Raw genomic sequence first — 9,292 nt, 5'->3', positions numbered from 1 at the left:
AAAGCTCTATACAAAGGAATTAGTGATTCTGCTGGCATTCATTGTCAGGGGAGAGGGCAGGGAGTATATATTTATTTCAGGTGAGGATTAGTTTTCAGGACACATGCTTTGAATCCAGTGCCACAGTCCCCAAACATATCAAGTAACCTAAATCTGGATCAATAGCAATTTTTAAATGCTTATTGTTATGATTATCTAGCAACACAGACAGTAACAATAGTAACAATAGTACCCAGTGTGTGGAAAGTTCTCTTTCTGCCCATGGGAATTCTGTCCTGATTTGCATTGCCTTTTAATGACTTCCTGCAGGCAAACACCTGGAGACACTGCCCTGAAGGTACTGCTGTACTCCAGGACTGTGGCATCACATTAAGTCTTCATTAAGAGCCACAGACTCTCTTCAGCCCTTCTCCCCTCAGCAAAGTTCTCAGACTTCAAAGCAAGCATCCTAGGTTGAGGGGGAAGAGAGAGGGAGGGTGGTTAGTCAGAGTGGGAGAAGTATAAGAAAACACCAAGTAGATAGAAACATATCAGAAAGGGAGGTATTTTTGTTTATTTTTTAAGAACAAGAACATAACTTTGTTTCTTTTCTGCCCTATAGTCCCTTCCCTTCATTAATAAAAAGGAAGAAGGAAGGAAGAAAATGATTAGACTTAGCCTCTTACATATTTTTCAAGGAATGAGCCCTTCTGATCAGGCAGTAAACCAAGCTAATCTGAGCCCCTATTTAGGAGGATAGTAGAGTTTTGAAGCTTCAGAATTGAAAAGGTACTGGATTATGTATTAACTTCTAGGCACACTGCCTGGTTGCTAGGGGAAAAAAAGTGTTAACCTTCCTTGAGGTCATTCAGTCAACAACATAGATCTATAGGTTGCGAATAGATACATAGATGGAGAGACAGATATAAAGATACAGATAATAGACAAATATAGAGGTATAGACGATAGGTAGATAGATATGGATGATAGTTATAGAAATATGGATGATAGATATAAAGATATAGATGATAGCTAAATGATAGATATGGATAGATAGATAGATAGATAGATAGATAGATAGATAGATAGATAGACAAGTAGGCAGGTAGAGCATTTACTAAGCACTTACTATATATCAGGCATTGTGCTAAGTGCTAGGGTTACAAAGAACAACAAAAATACCATCCCTGCCCTCAAGAAGCTCACATTCTAAAGAGGAGAAAACATATAAACAGCTGTGTATATACAAGATATATATGGTTTAAAAGGAAGGTGATTTCTAGAGGAAAAGGGTGGGGAGAGGAGTTCACTTGACCCTTCAGAAAGGTTCTGCAGTGGAATATAGTGTTGGCCTGCTCCAACCTGCTTCATCTTTTCCCTGCTTGACTGACATGTTACTATATCCAGGCCACACACCTATATTTGATTCTTTTCTCACATAAGGGGTTACCTTTGAATTCTTGGTTGCACTGAACTACTGGGATGATCAATATCTGACTAAATATTTTGAAAAAAAATCCATGATTTCATCCAAGTATTTACTCCTGATACCAGTGCAGATACAGACCTATCCATACCTTAATAGATAGTATCATAAATGGTCATTGCCAGAGAAACGAATCAGCTGGTAGCCACCTCCTTAATGATGAGCATAGGAACATCTAAATGGTTTAGTGGGTAAAGCTGGTTCCCTTGTCAGGAGGACCTGAATTCAAATCTTGCCTCAGACACTAGCTATGTGATTTTGGGCTTTGTCTGCCTCAGTTTCCTTATCTATAAAATGAGGATAATAATAATGCCTGCCTCTTTGGCTTGTGGTAAAGATGAAATGAGATGATATTTGTAAAGTGTTTTATAAGCCTTAAAGTACTGTATTATTAGAGTGCTAGTATTATTATTTGTAAACACAGCTAGACTGTTCCTTGGATGATAGACATGCAGTCTATTATCATTTCCAATTTGGTAGGACTTACACTCCACTGGTATAACCTTCAAAAACTCAAATATTAAAGGAGAACAGTATGTAATAGCCAGTGAAATAACTTGGGTTGCCTTCAAATAATTCTATAGTTTCCACACAGCAGAAAAAAATATTTTCTTTCTGACATATGTCAGATGTTTGTTAACTACCGAATCATTACTATTATACCTCCACAGATTCTCTCTTATTTTTCACCTAATCCCTTTTCACATGGCTACTACCCTAATTCAAATACTTTTTCACTTCTTGACTATATTCTTGCAATAACCTTCCAAGAGATCTTTTTGATGCTTTTCTTTCCTTTTTCCCAAATACCTGTTAAATTACTTTTCCTAAAGCAAAGGTCTTACAAACTCACTCTAATATCTCCAGTCGCTCCCTATTGCCTCTGGGATGAAATACAAATTTTTCATCCTGGCATTTAAAACATTATAACATAGCTTCAATACATTTTTCCTGATTTATTTTCTCTACTTGTCTTCATGCACTCTTTATTCCAGACAAATTGTTCTTCTTTCTTCTGCCTGAATGTTAGATTCTAGTTCCTACCTATATTCCTTTGCATGGGCTGGCAAGCATGTGTGGAATCGCCTTTCTTACCTCTGCCTCTCAGAAGTTCTAGCTTTCTTCAAGGATTAGTTTACACCTGGGGCAGGTAACACTCCTCCATGAAGTGTTTCCGAATCCCACAGTTGGGAGGTCTACAGGACATAGCTTTGCTCTGACCCCACTCCCTGAGGGCCAGGGGTCTCATCTTTCGCTTCTCTTACAGGGTTCTCTAGTACCTTAGGGGTTTAAAGATGGTTCTCTCATTCTCTGTCATTTTCTGGAGCCCCCACTGATTATATTAGGGGAATAATAATAATAATAAATGATAGCTAACATGTAGCACTTACTATGTGCCAGGCACTGTGCTAAGTGCTTTACAATTATTATCTCATTTGATCCTCACAACAGCCCGGGAAGGTAGGTGTTATTATTATCCCCATCTTACAGGTGAGCAAATTAAAACAAATACAAGTTAAGTGACTTGTCTGGTCACATATTTTTATCAGAAATATTTATGGCCGAGGCTTTCTCTAACTAGTTTTCTCATTTTTTTAATGGATGTCCTATTTATAAGTACAAAAACTCTTTTAATTTTGCATAACCAATCAATCTGTTTTGTCTCCTGCACTTTTTCCTTCTATGGAATGGGTAATAATTTTCCTTTTGGCAGCAGCAATGGATGTGTCCTTTTGATTTCTTCAAATTTTATTTTATTTGTTTAAATGTGTACATATTAATTCATGCATCTAAGCTTGTAGGTATCTATGTGTGTAAGTATGCAATGGGAGCTTTGGAGCATGCTCAGATCACCTAACATGGTGGCACCCTGCTTCTAGGAGATGATATCCCAATTCTCCCTACCACTTGGGTGAGAAGAGCCTCTTTTCATTGAATGTAAAGCCAGAACAGGCTTCATCTTTAAAACTACCATCCTGGGACTATCTCTATCTCTTTCATATGAATTCTTTCCAGCAGTGTGGTCAGAGAAGGCAAAAGTCACAATAACTCAAAACACCTAACTGGATGGGGGGAAAGGCTTCCTTCCCTTGCTCTCCCCTTTAGATTTCATGGCCCAAAGAAACAAGCTTAGGTGTTTAATTGCATTTCTCCTTCTTAGTTTCTAGGTGCAGGTGGTAACCCCATAGGACCCAGAAGTTCAAGCCATGGCAACCATGGAGCCAGGATTCCAGGAGGGATGTTGCATTCAAACAGCCTATCAAGAAAGTCCTGAGAAACCAGGGTTCCTGGGACTGAGCCCCAGGGGGTGGGGTGGGGACTGGGGGCCTTTGAATTTAGAACTATATAGGGACTGAACTAAGCTATCAACCTAATCGCCTTGTCCTCCCCAGAGACTGAGAGGGCAGGTATGTGTGCCGCTGGGAGGATTATGCTCACATGTAGGAGAGTATGTTCCTGTGTTTGTTATTATGCCTCTAAAGTAAATACTCCTTTGTAAAAAATAATCCAACTGTTAGTGGTTGAGTGAAACTGAGGTACAGGGTGCCTACCCCTATAATTAGGGGAACACCATGAGTAGCCTAGATACTTTCAAATCCCTTTAAGGGGACTATAGAACTCTACAGGAAGGGCAAAATATAAAAATATAACACACCTGGCTTCTAGGCAATGGGGTAATCATTGTGTGTATGTGTACACATACCTTTGTGTATATGCATACACATATGTACATGCATGTATTTGTAGCACATGCATGCACACCTGCATGCATACATATTACTACCTTGGCCCCCATTGCCTAGAAGCCATGTGTGTTATATTTTATATTTGATATATACAAATATATACACAATATACATATATATGTGCATACAATATACATATAACAATATTATGTGTTATATACAATGCATATATTATTGTCAAATATATTATGTATGTATACAGTCTCACATGTTCTCTATAACATGATAGGTATTTACATGTCCATGTTAATAAATGTACATGCACATATAGCTGCATATATATTAGATCATTCATCTACTTATACCAGAGTACATAGAGGGAGAAAGTATTGCAGTATTGTGCTGAGGAAGGAAGATTATATTTGGAATCAAAGAACCTGTGAATCCTGCCCCTGTCCCTTCTTGTATGACCTTGGGCAAGTTCAGTCTCCGATTTCCCCATCTCTATGCCTCAGTTTTCCTGTCTGTAAAATGAGACGATTGTACTAGATAGAGAAAGTGCCTCTTCGAGATCTCATTTTATGGTGTTTGATTATAAGGGCAATCTTTGTGCATCTGAAATATTTGAGAATCAAAGATGTAATGCTATTTTTTAAGGTGTGATTTTTGCAGTAATGTCTCACATTTTGTTAAAGGTACTTACGAGGAACAAATTATCAGCATAATGGTTGGTAGCAGTACATTGGCTGTACCCCAACCATCATGAACAGATTCCATTCTGCAGAAGCAAATTCTTCATTTTTAAAAGAGTTTTAAGCAGTTTCATTTTTAGGTTGTTATGTCTCATCTGCATCTGGAGTATAGAGTCCATTTAAACATGCTAAGCTTTATCAGAAGCTTTGAGCTGGCGCCACACCAGGATACCTTTCTCAGTAACCACAGCTGCTGTTCTGTCGTTTGTCAAAGAGTTAAGCCAACTGCTCCCAGAACCTAGATCTCACCTACAGACTAGCTACATTTGCCTTTGGGCATGAGGAAGTATGTGTCCCTGGCCTTGTCCTCCCAGCAATTGGATAGAACAGTCCCTTCTCCCATCCAGATTTGTGAAAAGCTGTGGCTTCAGAGAGCTACAGGAAGAATAAATTTAAAATTCACCATATGAAGAGAAACCGCACTAATTACAAAGTTTCCCACTATAACCAATGGAAAACAGGGCCTTGCAGTTTCCCAAGATATGAAGTCAGCAATTTCAAGAAACATGATGGGAAAAGAGGGGAGAGATAGAACAGGCTGAGCAAGGCTGTGGGAGGAAAGGAACAGGGGAGGAAGGGGGGAAATAAAAAACTATGCCAAGTTGTCAGTTGAAAAGGAGGGCAACACTCTTACAGAGCTAGAGGAGGTCAATAAATCACCACCCTTATCTTGCAAACAGAGCCTGTGACTTCAAAAATTAGCTCATTTATTCTGCACAATTAAATTTATTGAAGTGTGACAGAAAAGTTTAGCAGGCAGCAGAGCAGAAAGGCAGCAACAGCCGAGGCGAGCATCTGAGTGAATGACACAATTAGTTGATTTTCATTTTATTTATCAATATAATTATTGAATTGTATTTATCCTATTTCACAGATTTCTACAATTATTACTGCCTAAAACTCTGGGGAAAGAATTAGTTCAAATTTTTAGTCTAAGTTAATGTGATTATGGAGCATCTGAGAAAAGGGAAGTTCTTTAAAGTGCTACGTAATCTTGTATTCAATGTCACCCCATCATCAGGGTCTGAAATCCAGTCTCTTTTCATCTGAATGGAGTAAATTGAATATGAATTGTGAATGTGATGAATTCCCCAGGTGCGGATGGAACTGGTGCTGGCCAGTTACCTTTATGTGCCAGGGATTTGTCTTGCCTTTTAAAATTGGAGATAAAAAAAATACAATAGTTTTTTGTAAATTATTTTAAAAATGAAGCCCTCTCCAGAAACATTTCCTGACATCACTTAGATCTGGGGAGAAAAAAAGGAAAGCTGGTCAATGGGTTTGATTTTGCTACTTAAAAAAAAAGTCATTTCCTATTTAATGTTTGGCTTTGTACCACATTTCTTTGCAAATGTAATAAGAAATGAAGTAGAGAAGAGAGGAAAGGAAAGAAAGAAGAGATGGAGATGCAAGAACATTTTCTTGGTACTTACCCTATCCCAAATGGAGCAACAACTGGTGAATACAACTGCCTGCTTCAGATTTCTCCCAGTGAATTGAGAGGTCTGTGGGAATGGAAGGGATTGATCCCTATAAATGCTAGAAAATGGTCCAGGTAGCCTGAACCTTATTTATTCCTGCCCTCCCCCCCTTTAAAAAAAGAGGTCATTGGTAGTCTTTTTTAAAAATTTTGTTGTTATCATTTTGGAGGTAATCAGGGTTAAGATACTTGCTCAAGGTCACACAGCTAATAAGTGTCTGTGGCTAAATTTGAACTCAGGTCCTCCTCACTCCAGGGCTAGTGCTCTATCCGCTGTGACACCTAGCTACTTTTTTTCTTTCACATTGGAGAAGTTTCATAGTCCCTGCCCATGTGTACTTGCTTGAGTCATCCTCTGCCCTTATTTACCACATGCACAACCTGAAAGCTTTCCAGGTCCAGCTCTGGTTAGACCTTCCTCATGAAGCCTTCCTTCCCTGAGCCTGAGAGCCAGAAGTGATCTCTTCCTCACTAAAATCCTTAAAGCATTTTTGTGGCTCTCTCAAGCATTTTTTACACACTACCTTGTATGCTTTTAATTTATGCACCCTCTAGATGGTAAACTCCTTGAGAGCAGAAGTAGTTTTTTTCTGGGTTGCCTCAGCACAGATTGTTTGCCTGTAATAGGTCCTCAGTAAATATCTTTTAAATAAACAAAAGATTTTAACACATAAAACAGACAAGTATGAAAAAGGCAGTGGAGAATAATATCTCTACTCTAGAATGTTGGACAAGAAGGCGAAGGTCTTGGGTTCCAGCGTGAGCTCTGTCACTAACTCATTTTTTGGTCTTAGTCATATCACTTAATCTTCTCCTCCCAGATTAAGGAGGGTGCCCAGGTCAGCCTTCTCTTCATTTCCCACCCAATTGCATTCTTCTGGTGTACCTCAAGCCCAGGTACACTCCAATTCTCCTTCAGCTTTCTTGTATTTAATGATTTCCTCATTAGATTGTAAGGTACTTGAGGGAAGGTCTCTCTTTTGTCTTTCTTTGTATGCCCAGAACTTAGCACAGTGCCTGGCACATAGTAATTACTTAATAAACAAAACCAAATAAATAATAAATGTTTATTCACTGATTATTAACTGACTGACTGTTGGCTTTCATTTCCTCGTCTGTAAAATGAGGTGAGTAGACTCAATGATCTCCACCTTTAAAATTCTCTAATTCTTCATGGGTCCTTGGCTTTAAATGAGGAAGCTCCCTGAAACAGAGTCAGAAAGCTGCTCAAGGTGACTTGAAGGAATCACTATAGAGTTCTCTACAATGTGGTCATTCATGTGATTTATTTTGCAATTAAAAGATAGAACTGAAAATATTTGTTCTTTTGTATACAAAGAGGGAGTTACTGAACAATGGCATCAGATTATCTTCTAAGCTTCTAAGTCATGATTTCATAAATATGTCCTTTATCCTTTGTTAAATAGACTCCCTATTTTAATACCCCCCCCACACACACCATACACACTCACATACCCCTTGCAATGCAGAAACTGCATATGTAGTATCTTTTGCCTGGGCTTTATGCTACTGATTTATAGGATGTGTCTGAATTTTCCCCCTATTTATCATGATGAGCTTACAATGGTCCAGCCCCACTCTTTCTTTTGTACCTCTCATGATCAATAGGTGACTGATCAGCCTTAAAGTCAGCACTAGAAAATGACAGATTTTCAGAGTTGGGAGAGATCTCAGAAGCCATGTAGTTTAACCCATTACTGAACAGGAATCTCCACTACAAAGTCCCCTGCAAAGAATCATTCATCAGCCTCCACTTGAGATGTGGCCTGTGGCCACTGAACAGGGATGTTGTCTGGTCAATGGAACCAAGTTGGTGCCAATTAGTGATGCGCTCCACCAACTATATTAGTTCTTCAAGGCTTAGTAAGCAAATTCCAGGTTCTTACACAGAGGTTTCAGGAGTGATTGGAGACTGTTGTTCCTTTCATTTACTTGTCAATCAGTCAATAAACATCTGTTAAACACCTACTACATGTAAAAACTGAGGATACAAAGAAAGGCAAAAGACAATTCCTTGATCTCAAGGAACTCACAGTTTAATGGGGGAAACAGTGTGCAAACAATAATGCACAAACAAGTTATATACAGGACAAGCTGGAAATCATCACCAGAGGGAAGCCACCAGAATTCAGAGAGATCTATACAGGTTTAGAAGGTGAGATTTTAGCTGGAAGGAAGGCAGGCAAGCCAGGAAGCAGAGATGAGGAGAGAGAGCATTCCAGATATGGGGGACAGCCAGTGAAAAAGTCTGAAGTTGGAAGATGTGTCTTGCTCAAGCAACAGCAAAGAAGCCAGTGTTACTGCACTCCAGGATACCGGGTGACACTGGATCACAGAGTACTGGAGGGCTGAGAAGGATGGAGGTGTTCAAATCCTGGGGGTTGGGGAGAATTTAAAAGGGGCAGAATATGAAAGGCTTTGAAGGTCAAACCATTATCCAATCCTTCTCCCTTCCTTCCCTTAACTTTATTTTTTTTTGTTTGTTTTTGTTTTTTTAATTGGGCAATGGGGGTTAAGTGACTTGCCCAGGGTCACACAGCTAGTAAGTGTTATGTGTCTAAGGCCGGATTTGAACTCAGGTCCTCCTGAATCCAGGGCCGATGCTCTATCCACTGTGCCACCTAGCTGCCCCCTTTCCCTTAACTTTAAAAGGGTATTTTTGACCTTTTAGGGCAAAGGAAGGAAGATTACATCAAAGCTAGGAAAATGATTTCAAAACCTGCCTCTAATATTTCCTAACTCAGTGATTCTGAGCCTCAGTATTCTCACCTGTAAAACTAGAATAATAATAGCCCCCTTTTCACAGTTATTGTAAGGATAAATTAAGATCATGCATGTAGCTCTGCAAACTTTAAAGTGCTATACAAATATACCACGAGTATCATTG

At 39.1% G+C, this 9,292-nt stretch overlaps 1 long non-coding RNA gene across 1 annotated transcript in view; it reads right to left on the bottom strand.

Annotated features, from left to right (window-relative positions):
- Nucleotides 1-263: 263 nt before the first annotated feature.
- LOC114048000 overlaps nucleotides 264-9,292 on the bottom strand; it is a 28,146-nt gene continuing 19,117 nt past the window's right edge. The window contains exons 2-3 of the long non-coding RNA XR_003569695.1: nucleotides 6,338-6,409; nucleotides 264-448 (exon numbers count right to left, since the gene is read on the bottom strand). This is a non-coding gene — a long non-coding RNA (uncharacterized LOC114048000). The remainder of the gene's footprint in view (nucleotides 449-6,337; nucleotides 6,410-9,292) is intronic.

Source organism: Vombatus ursinus, unplaced genomic scaffold, assembly GCF_900497805.2.
Source record: "Vombatus ursinus unplaced genomic scaffold, bare-nosed wombat genome assembly UNPS02000577.1, whole genome shotgun sequence".
In the NCBI taxonomy this organism is placed as follows: Eukaryota; Metazoa; Chordata; class Mammalia; order Diprotodontia; family Vombatidae; genus Vombatus; species Vombatus ursinus.
The sequence above is the reverse complement of the archived record's forward strand: the minus strand, read 5'-3'. Positions and strand labels throughout refer to the sequence as shown.